This window comes from Schistocerca nitens, chromosome 8 (genome assembly GCF_023898315.1).
Source record: "Schistocerca nitens isolate TAMUIC-IGC-003100 chromosome 8, iqSchNite1.1, whole genome shotgun sequence".
In the NCBI taxonomy this organism is placed as follows: Eukaryota; Metazoa; Arthropoda; class Insecta; order Orthoptera; family Acrididae; genus Schistocerca; species Schistocerca nitens.
In genome coordinates, this window is record NC_064621.1 from 507,155,729 (window position 1) to 507,174,109 (window position 18,381).

The following is an 18,381-nucleotide window of genomic DNA, read 5'->3' on the forward strand; positions in this document are numbered from 1 at the left end:
GGCGTCAGCAGCCTCGTTTCCCGTCAGGCGGACGTGACCAGGAACCCACATAAACATCACAGTGGCTCCATCAAGAGTGAGCATGTGACAGCTTCCCCGGACCCGTTGCGCTAAGGGATGGTTGGTGTACAGCACACAAAGGCTATGTAGGGCACTGAGAGAGTCAGAGCAGATGACCCAATCGAGAAGCCTGTGTCGCAGGATGTCCTGCGTGGCTTGATACAGGGAGAAGAGCTCTGCTGTTAATACTGAGCAGTGTTCCGGAAGCCGATGCCGAAAAAAGTTGGTGCCAATGACGAAGGCACACCTGACACCACGGTCAGCCCCAGAGCTGTAACTATACTCAAAAATACTACCGTGAAGTTCCGTGCGAAGGTCGTGAAGGATATAGAACGAGGCGGAATTTGTGTCCTTGGGAAGCGAATGAAGACCAAGCTGAACACGGGTCGCCGCACGAAGCCAAGGTGGTGAAGGGTTCACACCCACCGGGAAAGTGGAAAGTAGCGTGAAGTTAAGCTGCCGGAGCCAGCGCTAAAACTGAACTTCAGGAGGTAACAGACAAGAAGGACGCGCTCCATACTGGCGATCAAAGGAGTCATTGAAGAAGGAGGCACAGGGTGAGTGGCCACGCATGGCATACAAATAGCATGCATACCTGCTGAGGAGAAGTCACTGCGGTAGGACAGAGGTGATTCGGCAGCTTTTGCATGCAGACTCTCAACTGGGCTAGTGTAAAAGGCGCCAGTGGCCAAACGGATGCGATGATCGTCGATAGTATTAAGATGCGTATACGAAACTTCCATAGTCTGGTTTCGAACGGACAAGGGACTGGTACAAATGAAGGAGGGTGGTATGATCTGCTTCCCAGGAAGTAACACTGAGGACACCTCGACATTGAGGGACTGCATACAGGGGGCTGCCAGGTACGACACGTGGAAGGACCAAGAAAGTTTCCTATCGAGCATAAGCCCTAGGAATTTCGTTCTTTCAACGAACGGAAGAGCAACAGGCCCAAGATGTAAAGACAGTGGAAGAAACCTACTGCGTGGCGAGAAATTCATACAAACGGTTTTGTCGGTGGAAAAACGAAAGCCATTGTCGATGTTCCATGAAGACGCCGCTCAATGACACAGGTCCGTGGAGAACTGCAGTAGATAGCAAAACCATCAACGAAAATGGAGCCAGAGATGCCTGTCAGGAGACAGGGCATTATAGGGTTAATCGCGATAGCAAAGAGGACGACGCTCAGGACAATACCCTGAGGCACACCGTTTTTATGAATGAAGGTGTCCGGCAAGGCAGAACACACGAGTACCTTGAAAACTTGGTCTCTTAAAAATTCTTGAAGCAAACAGGACAGGCGCCCACGGAAGCCCCATGTGTAGAGAGAACGGAGGATGCCGGTCCTTCAGCTGGTGTCGAAGGCGTTCTCCAAATCGGAAAACACGGCCACAGTCTGGGATTTCCGCAGAAAACCATTCATGACATGGGTGAATAATGTGACGAGATAGTCAACTGCAGAACGGCACGTCCGAAATCCACACTGTAGAGTGGTTAGTAAATTGCGAGATTCGAGCCACCGTACCAGCCAGGCATGAGTCAAATGTCCCATCACCTTCCAAACACAGCATTTGTCCTTACTGGGCTTAGGTATGGGTATGACAGTGGCTTCATACCAGTGTCTGGGAAACGTGGCCTCTGCCCAGGTGCGGTTGTATGGTACATATGAAGCAGAAAGTGCTTGCCCACAAGGAAAGGTGGTGCAATGTCTGAATGTAAACATCGTCTGGCCCTGGGGCGGAGCATCGGGATGAAGTGAGACCATGCTCTAGGTCCCCCATAGTAAAGGCGACATTGTAGCACTCACGTGAAGGGTATCGCCATTTCAGATTGAGGAAGGCGGGGTGATTGCGGGAGGAGGAGCTCGAAATCTCCGCAAAATGGCGACCCACATTGTTGGAGATGGCAATAGGGTCCACTATGACATCGTCTGCTACTGTCAGGCCGTAAATTATGGAATGGATCTTGGTCCCAGAGAGTCGTTGGAGACTGGCCCACTTGACGGAAGAGTGAGTGGAATTGTTAAAAGAATCAGTGAATAACATCCAGCTAGCTTTTTTGCTGTCCCGAAGAACGAGACGACACTGTGCACGCAACTGTTTATAATGTATGCAGTTCACCATCGTAGGATGACAGTTAAAAATGCGGAGAGCACGTTTCCGCGCTCCAATTGCATCGCGGCACGCCTCAGTCGTCCAAGGGACCAGTACATGGCGTGGTAAAGAGCATGTGCGAGGAACGGAACATTCTGTGGCGGTAAGGATAACATTTATAAGATATCTTACCTGGTCATCACAACTCAGGAAATGTTCGTCGAAGGTCGCCAGGGAGGAGTAAAGCCTCCAGTCGGCCCTAGTATGCTGCCATCTGGGTGTGCACATAGATAGGGTAGGAGTCAGCAAGTGGATAGTACAAGGGAAATGGTCGCTCGAGTATGTGTCAGAGAGAATGGACCACTTGAGACGTTGGGCAAGCTGGGAAGTGCAGAAGGATAGGCCCAAGTGGGAACACGTGTGCGTGGAGTCTGAAGGGAACGTGGGTGCTCCTGTGTTAAAGCAGAGGAAGGTTAAGTTGATTGAGAAGGTCAGCCAAGAGGGCACCTCTCGGACAGATTCAAAGTGGATGGTGGGCATTAAAGTCACTGAGCATCACAAAGGGGTGAGGCTGTCCACTAAGTTGGAGGAGGTCTGCCCTGGTGACATCAAATGACAGACGGACGTAAATGGTGCAAAGGGAAAAGGTCAAGTGAGGAAGGAAAAGGCGAACTGCAACAGCTTGAAGGCGGGCAGTCATTCCATGTGAGCAACATGACTCCCCAATGAGATGGAATGCTATCCGATGGGAGAAGGTGAAAACGGCCTGGGAAGAAATGCGAGAGCTCACAGGGGTCGTGAGGACGCAATTTTTTTCCTGGAGGTAGGAAAGAAGAGGACACTATGATCCTAAGAGCAGCTGTAAATCCTCTTTGTTTGATCGAAGGCCACGAACGTTCCATTGAAGGAGAGCCATAACGAGGAAAGGAGTAGGGAAGAAGTGAAGGGGTGTCACTTCAGCGGCTGCCGAGTGCCATCCTTCAAAGACTCACTGCTGCAGGGAGCAGAGGCTGTACCATCCTGCTCCATGAGATCTTCAGAGGCGTCAGCATTCTCCCTGGTTGGCGGTGTTCACCGGCGACGCGGAGATCGGCCGGGCGATGGTAGCGCATGGCGACACCGTCGAAGAGGATCGAATCGGCTAAGGAGAAGATCGTTTGCCTTTGTTTGACTTCTTGGAGCCTTTCTGGTTAGCAGAGGAAGACTCGGATACTGTTCGCTGGAGGGATGTAGGAAGTCTTCGCGGGAATATTCCTTCTCTCCCTTCCGGCTCGCCAGTTGTGTAGCAGGTGTCTTCGCCCCAGGAGGCGAATGCTTGTAGCACAGCTGACGGCGCCCAGGAGACGGCGATGCTACCTTGACACTGGTCATTTTCACAACCCCAGGGCTGAATTTGAGGTCACATGTCTTCGTCGCCATGTCATTCACGGAGCGAGATGTAGCAAGAACACTACTGTAAGTGCCGGATGATAGAACGCAGGCTTTTCAACTAGCCAATAACTTGCGAGCGACCGGGTAAGGCAATTTTTCATATCCCCTGGTCTCCTGGACAGCCTGTTCATCAAGATACACGGATAATCTCCAGAGGAGGCGGCATGCTTGCCATTGCAGTTGATACATCAGGGAGAAGGTGGCGGAAAATCGCCCTTGTGTGCATCCATACCACAGGTGAAACACTTGGCCGGGTGCCGGAAAGACATTCGAGTGTGGTTTAAACGACGACACTGGTAGCAGCGCATCAGGTTCGAATGTATGCTCGGACTGTGATAACTTCGTAGCCTGCTTCGATCTTGGACGGAGGCACCACTCTATCAAAGGTAAGAAACAGAATGCGTGTGGGCACTAAGGATGCATCTATTTTTTTCATCACCCGATCGAAAGCAATGACACCTTGATCAGACAGGTACGTTTGATTTTCTACCTCGGTCAGAACACCGAACAGCCTAGAGTAAATAAAATAATGATAAGAATACAGAGTTATATGGGCCTCGACATGAGCAGGGTAGCCGTGGAGAAGCGAAGCGGCAAGCAGTTTTCATTATTGAGAATCAGAAGTAGTCTCCACAAGCAAAGTTCCACTGCGTAAACGAGAGCAGGAGTTCACAGGGCCGACAGCTTTCTGAATAATAAACGGATTTACATAAGCAAAGGACTGACAGACTTCAGTAAGTGAAACCACGTGGAACTGTGCTGCAGCTGGGAGAGTGTTTGAATCTGGAGCTTCATTCCGTTTACGTTTGGTAGACGTATGATGCGAAGATGATGATTGGTTCATTGCGAGAATATCTCGGATGATTGCCAGCGTCTCCGATGGCGCGCTCCTTCCAACTGCCCCCCCCCCCCCCCCCCCCCTCTGAGGGGGCTCACCCGCCTTAGGTCATTGTTCACACCTCAGGTAACCAGGTAACACCTCGCAAACACCTGACAGAGGGACCAATCGGCAATTTGGGAAGGTAACAGCTCATGTAACCACCGCCCCCTTGGCCTGGCCTGTACCATTGGGTACATGCGAACCTTACCTGTCGACCCAGGGCTGGGAATTACGCGTGAGGCAGACCTTCAGGAGAGCACAGGGAAGAAGAAGAAAAAGAAGAGCCTCATACGCCGAAGCGGAGGAAGGATAGGAGAAGGCGAACGAAGAAAGGAAAAAAAGGAAATGAAAAGTAGTGGGGAGACTGTTCTTATATTAGCTACTGATAATGCGGAGGAATTTCCAAAAACACCCCAGACATGTTCCCCAAGGGAGGGGAAAAGGAATAGCAAGAGGATAGGCATACGGGACGGAAGGGAAGAGATGCTGCAAAGGCTGGGACCCCGTAGTAGCCGAGCACGAACACGCCAAAGAGCGGCGAGCCCCTGGGGGTGGGTATATGTAGCTGCCTGAACACAATTTTACGTATCTTTTCCTTTTTTGGCGGGGTATGGGGGAGAAATGCAACAGTTTGCTCATAATGCTGAGATGTTTGTTGCACCATAAACTGTGCAGAACATCTCCAACACCAGTGGACTCGTCAGTGGCACGCAGATTCACAACAGGCAATGCTTTATTTCCTATTTCACTGGGGGAGGGGGCAATAATTAGTGAGGAGTGATTGTTACTAACAGATTGCAGCTTGAGGGTGAAGAATCGTTCCGTGATTAGAAACGTGAACATGATGGTATATTAACCAGTTTTATTATCCATCCTCGTTATTTATTTTAAACTAAGACCGTTCATGTTGAGATGGCTACAGTACGTTTAAAAGCGTGAGGAGTCATCCCTAACAGTTCCATATGCGTTTCTTGTGTCATGATATCCTACAGTGTAAACTCCTTCGACACCCCTTAGATTCTGCATGCCCAGAAGCAGGCGCTGGAGCTGTAGCAGAGCGTCACTCACCTGAATGGGCGTCGAAGTCTCTGAACAGGTACATTTTTAAACTGCTCAACAAAGATGCGTGGGTCGAACAAGGAGGGTTGCCAAACTTGGGGCTCTTAGAGGGAGCCTTTGCCGTTTTTCTCGCACATGTGACAATGTTACAACACCTCGTGATCACGCTACAAGAAGAGGTGAAACACGAGGGCTGAAAAAGCATAAATATCGTATGCTGCTTCGGATCACGTTCAAACTTTGCCGAGTGGTTCTGAACCGTTCCTAGTACTCCATAGCAAAAATTTGGTGACGTTACATTCCAGATCAATGGAGCTGCAACAGCACGTAGTCCTCACAGAAGGGTTGAATTGGCAGGAGGAACGGGGTGTAAGTAGTATCGAACGTTGACAAGAACATCATCCTCTTGCTTACTACACTGCAAACTGTGCTTTTTGACCCGAAATGTCTGGAATCAATTCTCGAAGGGACGGAATGGTTTCATTGAGGCCCTTTATGCCACCTTCTGAGGTCTTTTCGTCTCGATTCTGAGCAGTGTGGGTCTGAAATGTTCTCCTCGGCCATCCATAAGAAATGTGCCTCCTTTTAAACACTGTTTACTGCTGTTCTGACCTCCATCACATATGCGTCTAAAGAAAGGATGAAATGTGTGTAAGAGGGTGGGTGACGACCTTCCCATCACGTGTCACGTCCAAGGTGTAGTTAGGCAGAATTCTGGTGAAATCTGGCGACATTGTGAAATCATTCACCCACAGTACACCTCACATGAACTTGTTAGCTCCGGCCTTTTTCAACATGTCAACACCTTGTAGTCTGTAGCGTTGTCGAGGCTGTGGTGACGTTGCAGGGCACAGCGCATTTGCCCCATTAAACAGGAAGTTTGTAGACACCTTCGAGCCAATTTCGAACTTATGTGGCATTTTGTGATCCTCTTTTTGGGTTGCGCAATCTATAAAAAATAGAATCCTTAACCTGAAAAGTTAGAAACTGTTTGACCTTCCCTGTGCATACCAAAATACACGTGCAAATGTTAATTACTTTAACTAATAATGTGAGCAATAGACTAGGGTGCTCTCATAGAACTGCGATACACAAAGAATGAATTGACCACTAATAGCTACAGGTGACAGAATGGGATGTTTTGATAGTTCGAACCACACTACAGTTTTCACGTGTTAATTATGTGTTTCATAGGGGCAAGGAACGAAAAGGATGACCATTATCATTTACCCTCGTGCAGGTGATGTCCTCTGTGGATTACTTGAAATACTGTTGTGAATGTCTGCTTAATATTTCTTACAAAAAGAACTAAATCAAGTATGCTATGAAGCAAGTATTTCAAATCACCGTCAACTGTTTAGTAGAATTATTCTGATAAGACGCAGGGGACTTCTAATTTGTATTATTTAATCATTCACAAGTTTTATTTTGTGAATATATAAAAAATCGTAGTAGAACGTCTTTTTTAAAATTTAGCCTTAACTGACTAGGTGCCAAAACAGTAAGATTTTTATACAAAACGTATCACGATTAGTAGCGGCCGCTTGGGGAGCCAAGTTGAGAGAGTAGAAAGAGGCGCCCATGTATAAGATTTGTATGCTGTGTGTGTCACAATTAGTAGCGAAAACTGACGCAAGTGAAAGAGTAAGTATGTGAAGAGGGTGAGGTGCGGGGGGCAAGAAATGATATGCCGCCTGTGTGGATTAATGTTGTCGAATAAGACCTGTCTACAGACGGCACATTCAGTCTTTCCTTGAATTACTGATGCTATACATGTAGCTCAAAGGACATTACAAGCAAATCAATTGCTTTATAAAGTCATCTTTCATAAGAAGCCGTCATCATGTCGAGTGTGTCGTTTAAATCATTACCTCTTTCATTACGCTACAGGTAGTGTTTAGATAACGCAAAAACGGATGAAGAAGGGAAAAATTCCTATTGGTAATAGCGGCACCCAAGCAATTGTGATTTACTGCCTCTCTTTGCCACCCTCCACCAAGGCTAACAAACATCACATACCGAATGAAGTAAAGTTATGTGCATTATTATTATTATTATTACTGTTATTAACATAGCTAACTGCATTGCAAATGATGTCACAAAAGATGACATCCTATCATTTGTATGCTAACACAGTTAATTTAAATTATTGTTTTATCACCCAGATCCACTTGCCTGGGTGTATTATTAAATGCACTGTCGAAATTAGGTGATATATTCTCATTGGTTTAGCTAAAATTTTTGCAAATCTTCCGTGGAACGATAGCAGTACTTCAGCAATAATTTGTCGAATCTCGACCAAACTTAGAAACTGATCGCGTATTGCTGGTATACACACGAAACTTGAGAAATGTCTACAGAAAGAAATTGCACGATGTCGTTTTACAAAACATTAGTGATTAATTCACGGTGCTCGTAGAAGAAGGTTTCCTTTGTCGTATGCTGAAATCACATAACGTTATCTCTCACACTGATAAACGGAGACTAGAAATCTGTTTATATACAGCGGTAATATTCTTCATCTCTATCAACTACAGAAAAATTCGACCTACTTACTGTTGTCAAAAGTCAACAGGTTTACACTGATGATCGAATCATCAACACTGTCTCCTATTCTCTCTATATAAGATGCTGCAAGAGTGGTGGCCAGAATCGAGAACTAAAAAAAAAAAAAAAAAAAAAGAATTACAAGTTGTAACGCTTATATTGGTTAGGAGTAGTTTTTTGTTTTAAGTAACTGTGTATTATTTGCAATTTATGAACTGTTGCACTCTCTGTTCTTCGAACTCCTTGATGTATGGCAATAAAATTGGAGTTTTGTACTGATTTTATGAAAAAAGCAAAAGAATATGTTGAAATTTTGAATTATTATAATATGAATATGTCTAGGAAAGAAGTATGTTTGTTGAGAACTGGTTCATGCTTAGGGAACTTGTATTTGTAACATGTAAACGTTATAGGGAAGTCCCTCCGCAACTGAAGTGGCATGGCGCGATGTAAAAGGTGGGTTTGGCGGTCGAACTGAACGGCTCCTTTCTGTGTACGGCAGGCAGTGTGTGGCTAGCCTTAGCACGGTACACCTCGACGGTACTTAGAGAGGGAACTGGCAGCTGCATTAGAAGGGATTTGCCTCAGGTGTGTATGTGACTATTATTTGGTATTCACGGAATAGTGGAATGGCTTTAATATGTTGAAAATCCGACGCCAAGAAGAGATTTTACAGAGCATTCTCAGATCAAGAGCCGTGAGTACAGTTAGCCGCCATTTCGCCAGCCACAAATCTTCGCCACTGCTTCACAGACTTCATACATTCAGTTACGTAATGTATATTGGCATGGACCAGTTAATTTGTGTATTGTTTCAATAATAATCACACAAAACGTCAATTCGTGTTCGAAACCACGAAACCATAACTTCAATGCTGATTACGAACCTAAGCAGGGTCCTCACCTAAGTGCTTCTTAAACGGAGTATCCTGATTTAAATGAACTAATCTGGCATTCGTGTGTTTAAATGTGATTTTTGTCTAAAGTAAAAGGAGTGCGAAAAGTTAAAGTAAGAGTTAAATTTTGATGCTTTGTTTATGGAATACTCCAAATGAAATTGTTAAGGTAGGAAGTTTAAGTACAAAAATTTAAAGCACTATCAGTAGAAAAGTGAAAACCTTAATTGTTTAAAAGCTAAAACCATAAAAGTGAAGTTGGATAGTCTTTTCCTAAAATATCCTTAGGTTATTATAAAATACACTTTTGTAGGATTACAGTGCAAGATTGTGTAAATATTATTGCCAAGAGCACCTGCTCCACAGGCGATTAAAGTACAAGTACACACAAATCTTTAATGAACCGATTTGCGGTAGTACTATTAGAAGTGAAGCTATGCAGATTTTCAAAGGTAGTATAGTTTTGGTACCCATCGTGAATGGTTCCTTTTCAAGTTAATTAAGCCCAATGTTCCATTTTATTGCCTTGCAAAGCAATGTAAGTGAATGGTTAGCTTTTAGAGATAGTTTTTTACTTTTACAATAATTAAAGAACCTTGGCTGGTGAAACTATAGTAGTTTATGGGTCCCCATCATATTGTCCACCTATTAAGGAAAAAATGGACTATTACTGTTACTAAGGAAAACTGCTATGAGCAGAGGAACTTAAATAGTGTATTTAAGATGTTATTCATCTTTATTTGTGTTATTCAGGTCAGTCAAGATAGAAGCCCCTCATGTCCAAAATTAGTTCTGCACTTCATGTAGTGATGTTTCAGTATTTTGATTAAGTAATGCTAATGATTGTGGCCGTCAGTAGTATGAGCTCGGTGCAGTTTTTCTCTCCATAATTTACAGGTGTGTGTGTTATTGGTAACTGCTGCTACACACAGCACAGAGCGCTCTGTGTCAGTTTGTATCCTGTTTGCCAGTCAAAAGGAAATCCCAACAAAAGTAACTCCAATAACTAACATCCAATTTTCTCAAATATATATTTCCAAATTAATGTGCCTGATTAGGCTGGCGACCGTTCATTCTTTTTCGTTCACTTATAATTTTACCACTTCTGTTAACTCCCAAGGTTAAGGCTTGTTTGGTTTTACTGTCAACTTCACAAAATTCGAAATTATAGTCCGATACTCTTTTCCATTAGACACGCGCACGGTCGAACTTTGAAATCCTCTCAGAGGGTAACATTAGCGTGTTTCACGGCACGTTAGTGTTACACCTAGCTTTTCCCGTGACAGAACTAAAGGTTCAGTTATTAGGGGGTAGTGTTATAAAGTTTGTTTTGCATAATTAACGGTGACCCATTTAAATAATATTTCTTATACTATAGTCAGTATGTTTTACACATTTTCTTTGACAGTAAATAATTTGGTCTTACATTAAGTTTGTTCTCCGCAAGTCATTTCATGGTGTGTTGCGCAGCGTACATTGTGTAGCATTGTTACTTCCCCTCTTCTCCGTTACAGTCGCAAATGGTCTGCGGGATAAACGATTGGTCTTAAACTCCGGTTGAGCTCGAGTGTCTTTAATTTTACGTTCATGGTCTTTACGTAAGGTATGCACAGGACATCACTTTCCGGAGAGGTGCACAGTTTTATGTATCTGAAGATTTAAAAGAAGTTGCCACTCTTCGCTAATTCTGTCTGGATATTTATGCAGCTTTTCCAGATAATACTTCCTTATAGACAACTACATTTGGTAACTGCATCATCTGACAAAAGTCTAAAGTTGTTAATACATGGAGCTGTAACAAGTAAGTTACACATTATTATGGCAGGCCAACCGACTTTTACTGAACGCTGCACTACATTTGTGAATGACGTAGGTACATGAAAACAATATTCTACGCAGCCTGTAAACAACTGTCCGAACGTTGTATCAGTCGTTCCGTTCCTTGACGATGGAAACCCGCTCCATTGTTTCGCAGCCATTCGAGAACCGTTGTGTGATCGTCCTCATGGTTGGAAAATCTCTTGCCGGCATTTGTACGCTGATGATGAGGTGATGAGGTAAACATTATGACTACTTGCTTAATAGCTTGTTTGTCCATCTTGGGAAAGAAATACATCACGGATATGCGTATCAGGAATCCTTAAGTTTGTTGGTAGGTTTGTGAGGCGCGTGGCATTAGATGTCTACGCAGAGGTCATGTAATTCGCGTAAATAGCTGGCTGCTGATTTGCATACGCGCTTATGGCGCCCGATAGCGATACAGATGGGTTTGGTAGGATTTACATCAGCTGAACTTGGTCGACGAGACATCGACGTGGGGTCACCCTAATACTCCTCAAACCACTGTATTACGGTTCTCGCTCCGAGACACGGACGATTATACTGTTGAAAGACGAAATCGCCATCGGGGAAGACATCAAGCCAATGGATTCAAGTCGTTCGTAGCTGTCAGCGTGTCTTCGATTATTACCACAGGTCCCATGCAAGCCCAGACGAATGTCTTCCATAGCATAATACTGCTCCCATCAGCCTGCGCCCGTGGCGCGCTGCACGTTTCACCCTGGCTGGCTCTGAGCACTATGAGACTTAACTTCTGAGGTCATCAGTCCCCTAGAACTTAGAACTACTTAACCCTAACTAAGCTAAGGACATCACACACACACCCATGCCCGAGGCAGGATTCGAACCTGCGACCGTATCGGTCGCGCGGTTCCAGACTGAAGCGCCAAGAACCGCTCGGCCACACCAGCCGGCCGTTTCACCCTTATAACGGTGTTTTCGGAGACGATCACCGACCTAGCGTAACAAAACGGTGATACACATCAAGAGCCGACACGTTGCAATTGATAGACGGTCGAATCCCAATGGTTCCATGCCCGCTGCAATCGTAACTGACGATGTCACTGGGTCAACATGTGAGTTCCACAACATATGCCCCGGAACAATCGTGTGTACGCCAGCATTGTGCTCCTTCGGAAAAGACCTGTCTTACTTTATAGAGCAGACAAGCCTCCGAACCCGACACTGTGCGAAGAGTCGTGGACGTCCAACCATTTTGAGTCTAGTGGTAGTTTCACTGTCCTTGTACCTCTTACCGTAGATGCTCACGACAGTAGCACGCGAACATTCGACCAGCTTCGCCGTTTCCAAGATAATCGTTCACAGGCTCTGCATGATAATAATCTGTCCTTTGTCAAAGTCGTTTGTCTCTATGGATTTTCCCATTTGCAGGGTGATATACCGTCGGTGCCACGTGCCCGCAAAACCACAAGGCGACATCCAACGAACGTCACGGTGGGCACTGGTCTCAATGTTTAGACTTATCAGTGTTCGTAGGAGGAAGCGATATATTCGCTGACTCTGCTAGGAACGTACACTATCGTAAACTTAACATTAAATCACTTCGTGATGCAAAACACCTCTCATGTGGCGGCTGTCACTGGGGTTGGCTGAGCATCTATCTGCGTGACGTTTTGCGTGTATTAAATAAACCCATAATGAAACGTGCTGCGTTTCTATGTATCTTTATTACTATCTCTATTAGTCCTATCTGGTATGATCCCATACCGAAGATAAAAATTAAAGAATTGGTCTCATCTACGATTAGTTTTATGTAATCATTGAACTTTCATTCGTTCCCTATGGTTAAAGAATGTGACTGCTTCCAGTGATTGTTCTGGAATCGTATGTTGTTGCTGTTGTTGTTGTGGTCTTCAGTCCTGAGACTGGTTTGATGCAGCTCTCCAAGCTATTCTATCCTGTGCAAACTTCTTCATCTCCCAGTACCTTCTGCAACCTACATCCTTCTGTATCTGTTTAGCGTATTCATCTCTTGGTCTCTCTCTACGATTTTTACCTTCCACGCTGCCCTCCAATACTAAATTGGTGATCCCTTGATGCCTCAGAACATGTCGTACCAACCGATCCCTTCTTCTAGTCAAGTTGTGCAACAAACTTCTCTTCTCCCCAATTCTATTCAATACCTCCTCATTAGTTATATGATCTACCCATCTAATCTTCGGCATTCTTCTGTAGCACCACATTTCGAAAGCTTCTATTCTCTTCTTGTCCAAACTAGTTATCGTCCATGTTTCACTTCCATACATGGCTACACTCCATTAAAATACTTTCAGAAACGACTTCCTGACACTTAAATCTATACTCGATGTTAACAAATTTCTCTTCTTCAGAAACGCTTTCGTTGCCATTGCCAGTCTATATTTTATATCCTCTCTACTTCGACCATCATCAGTTATTTTGCTCCCCAAATAGCGAAACTCCTTCGCTACTTTCAGTGTCACATTTACTAATCTAATTCCCCCGTATAGACATACAATAATGGGTCGTTCCGCTAACTTATGCGCAGATTTTCTTGCCCTTCTTTCCAGTCACTAACAATAAGAACAGTTCGAACCTCCAACGCTCTACGGCACATCGCTGCAAGTGGAGATGTGTACTCTTTCGCATTCTCTATGTAAAATCGTGTAGGTATCCCATCAGACGTAATTGCTAAATTTTAAGGAATTGGCTCTTTATGTTGTAGAAACCAGCACGACGCGTCCATAAATTAAATCATATAATTTTCTGGAATATCGACAAATTCATAAAAATCCTCCTGAAATTTTGCTGCAATATTTAGAAATAGGTTTTTCTTGGAACAATGTTTCTTTCATATAATCAAGGACCACAAACTTTTGCTACTGACAGAAAACGCGTGCAGGACAATACGAATATCGTCTAATGACAATAGCTATAAAAGTCAATCTCTTGAGCATTTCAGGAGTAAGAGCTACAGTAACGTTGCGATGGCTTAGCTATTAATTAATTAGGACCGGTGCACACGCGACGTAAATCAGCGCTCCATGCGAAGCAATACACGTATCGAGGTAAGGGTAAACAAATCGTGTTTGCCTACCCACTGAACGACGTTTTTTTTTTTTTTTTTTTCCTTTTGTAAGACAAATGTGTGCAAACCTGTTTGCAGACATCAGGTAACTACGACGCACGTAGATTATTTGATTTAGGTGATTCTTGAAGTGTATATCATAGAGGTAAAAAGTGGAACATGTCCTGTTTGTAACGTATAGACACTAGATGGAATAAAATATTATAATGATGATTATATAACGTCACATTTTAAGTACCTCCTTCCTCATCACTCTTCCGTCCCTCCCCCCACCTCATGTTCCCCTTTATATAATTTAGAAGTTACATTTTCATCGATGTTTATTTGTCATTAACTGAACGATGGGTGACACCCCACGAACAATAAAAAACAATGTGTTCCCTGTTCGAATTTACATCCAGCTCGCTCACTGAGTGACGCATCAATTCAGTATCATTTCAGGAAAGGTAGATCATTAGTGGGTGTTGTTTAATAGCAAATGTCATATTAAAACCATATCGTCGATGTTCTCCTTGCAACTGAATTCCGAATGTCATTGGATTATAACATCTTACTGCAGTGTTGAATTTTAAATTAAAGATGTTTATTCTCATCTTACAAGGCAGCGTTCAAAATTACTAAAAACATGAACATCGGAAATATTCACGTGTATCTGTGAATATATTCACGTGTATCTGTGAATATATTCACGTGTATCTGTGAATATATTATGGAAATGGAAGAGGATGTAGATGAAGATGAAATGGGAGGTACGATACTGCGTGAAGAGTTTGACAGAGCACTGAAAGACCTGAGTCGAAACAAGGCCCCGGGAGTAGACAACATTCCATTACAACTACTGGCGGCCTTGGGAGAGCCAGTCCTGACAAAACTCTACCATCTGGTGAGCAAGATGTACGAGACAGGCGAAATACCCTCAGACTTCAAGAAGAATATAATAATTCCAATCCCAAAGAAAGCAGGTGTTGACAGATATGAAAATTACAGAACTATCAGTTTAATAAGTCACAGCTGCAAAATACTAACACGAATTCTTTACAGACGAATGGAAAAACTGGTAGAAGCCGCCCTCGGGGAAGATCAGTTTCGATCAGGACTTGGAAGAGCAGTTGAACGGAATGGACAGTGTCTTGAAAGGAGGATATAAGATGAACATCAACAAAAGCAAAACGAGGATAATGGAATGTAGTCGAATTAAGTCAGGTGATGATGAGGGAATTAGATTAGGAAATGAGACACTTAGAGTAGTAAAGGAGTTTTGCTATTTGGGGAGCAAAATAACTGATGATGGTCGAAGTAGAGATGATATAAAATGTAGACTGGCAATGGCAACGAAAGCGTTTCTGAAGAAGAGAAATTTGTTAACATCGAGTATAGATTTAAGTGTCAGGAAGTCGTTTCTGAAAGTATTTGTATGGAGTGTAGCCATGTATGGAAGTGAAACATGGACAATAAATAGTTTGGACAAGAAGAGAATAGAAGCTTTCGAAATGTGGTGCTACAGAAGAATGTTGAAGATTAGGTGGGTAGATCACGTAACTAATGAGAAGGTATTGAATAGGATTGGGGAGAAGAGAAGTTTGTGGCACAACTTGACTAGAAGAAGGGATCGGTTGGTAGGACATGTTTTGAGGCATCAAGGGATCACAAATTTAGCATTGGAGGGCAGACGGAGGGTAAAAATCGTAGAGGGAGACCAAGAGATGAATACACAAAGCAGATTCAGAAGGATGTAGGTTGCAGTAGGTACTGGGAGATGAAGGAGCTTGCACAGGATAGATTAGCATGGAGAGCTGCGTCAAACCAGTCTCAGGACAGAAGACCAAAACAACAACAACAACATCTGTGCGTTAAGACGCTGACAGAGACCTGCGAAAATTTCATAAAACTATGTTCTCCTAGTTGATTACATTGTAGGTAGTAGGTACATGTAAAGAGCTGACATTGGTAAGTTTGGTGATTAATCCACATAGTTTTGCAGCAATTCTAAATATTCAGTTTATTGAAGAATTTATCACAGTTACACACAATTATTTTTATTATTGACTAGTTTCGAACATTTGCGTTTATTTTCAGAACAATATACTGGAACGTGTAGTGTTAATAAAAACATGAAATTAAAAATGAAGGGGCAGGGGAAAAACAGGGAAGCCCCTTTTTCCGGAAATTGAGTTATTGCTACAGCTCGATTCAGACAGATCGTATGCATCTTCTGAGAGGCTGAAACTGAAAAAAAACGAGATATTAGCATTCACAGTTTCACAAGCTGCGACATTGTCGCTAATAAAACAGTGACCCGTATATACAATAAGTCTCCTTTAATTTACGTCTATGGTCACAAACCTTTTGTTAACAAATGGTTCAAATGGCACTGAGCACTATGGGACTTAACATCTGAGGTCATCAGTCCCCTAGAACTTAGAACTACTTAAACCTAACTAACCTAAGGACATCACACACATCCATGCCCGAGGCAGGATTCGAACCTGCGGCAGTAGCGGTCACGCGGTTCCAGACTGAAGCGCCTAGAACCGCTCGGCCACTCTTGCAATATTGAGAAATAACAAGGTAAGTCTATTTCCCAGAGGAAACAAGCAAACAAGTCAGCGGTGACTCGGCTGACCACGAGAGGGCAGAGCAAACAATTTTGATACAACATGCCCTCTCCCTCCCCCAAGTAAATTGGAGGCAAGGAAAAACAAGAAGGTGACTGTCCGCATACACTTTGAAGAAAAAAAAAGTTATCTGTGCCTTATACAACAACCAGTGACGTTTACTGTAAGCAGTAACTTTCGATGTATTCGTGTAATATCCATTTCGTTCAACAAGTGATTTTTTTTTTTACGTTTATGCCGAATGCATTACGGAAAAGGGCGTATATGAAGGGACGTCATTCCTTTTTAATTTCGTAACTCATGCCTTGGAAGAGGATATTGTAGAGCTCTAAACAAGGTTTCCTAGGTGGATCGCTCACTATTGAGAGATAGCTGAGGAACGATCATTTGAAGCGAAAATGTCCAATAAACATGGGCAAAAACGCAGACCTTAAGAGCTATGAACCCTTCTTCGTTTTCGAGACTGTGAAACATATCTTTTCTACAACAAGCTCTTTGCTTTTGATTTCCTGAGAGGAAATAATATGGACCAAAACAAAAAAAATTGTCTACTAAACATGGGTTCAAAAATGTGTATCTTAAGAGCTCAGAGCACTTCATTAGAAGAGATGTTTCACAATGCTAAAGACGAACAGGTATTCATAATTCTTAAGGTGCACATTTTAGAGCTCACGTTTATTAGAATTTTTTCTTTCCTGTCATACTGACCATCCCTTCTCAGACATCCTGTATATTTTATGTTTCTGCTGACGGTCAAAATAAAAAATTCACCTTCTTCCACTTAATTTATTCTGTAACTCTCAATCAAATTAGTGGTCTGAAGGAGATCAAAATTACATTCTCTGTGCACGGCCATGGAAGTGCCTCAAAATTTAAAGGAAATGACAGAAGCATCCAGATGTACGCCATCTCCTGCGACGGTGGTCAGCGTTAATCAAGAAAAGAAAAACGCTGTTTGGTTCTAAGTACGCTGCGGAATGTCCTTTCAAAGCTCTTCCTATTTAGATAATATCATATGAATGCAACCACGGCCATATGCTGAAATATCAAACGGCTTATCACGGAAGAATGCAAAACGGCATCACAAGGGCATCATGAGAATATCGACCAATGGCTGGGCTGTTTGAACCTTCCATTTCTGCTAATGGTGGTAGAATTCGTCACTTGTCTAGTGCACAATAGTCTTGTAACTATCCTCTGTTCGCTGTTATCTAACGCTAACAATTCCGTTCTTTATTCTAGCTTGCTTAGAATTTTCACGCCAAAATTTCCTTTTTTTTCACAGCCTGATTAAGTTTTTCTATCCTGGTGCTGCGTAGTTCTTCAGTCGGCTACCCACAGGTAAAAATAAGTAATATGAGTACCATCACTGTATTATCACAACCATAATTTCGTATAATCGCTATTATTATTGAATAATTGTGTCTGTTTTGCTGGACTCAGCTGTTTCTTTCTCCTTACAGAGAGATGTTTGATTAAATTTTGGGAAACTGCTTCATTCTGAGAACACTCCAACAACGTCAATTTCACATTCGGTGCATTCAGTATGTTCAATTTATGAAATAAAAAGTATTGTATCTTCTTATGTATTGTGATAACCGCAGTTCAAATATCACAAACGCTTTTTATCGAGTTTCTTAAAAACTGCCTTACTTGATTCTTTCCTCTGGTCTGCGTAGCACAATGCAACATTGGTAGGCACAGATTACATTAGTGCAAAACCTCAGTTCTGACATCCCTGATTTTCTGATTTAAGGCTGTACATAATTCCAAACGAACGTTCAAAAAATATAATCATACTGCATATCAGTATAACAAATGTGATTTGATTGTGGGCTAATATAACTCCAAAGGCACAATCAAAACTCGACAGACGTCTTTAGTTGTTTATGTGA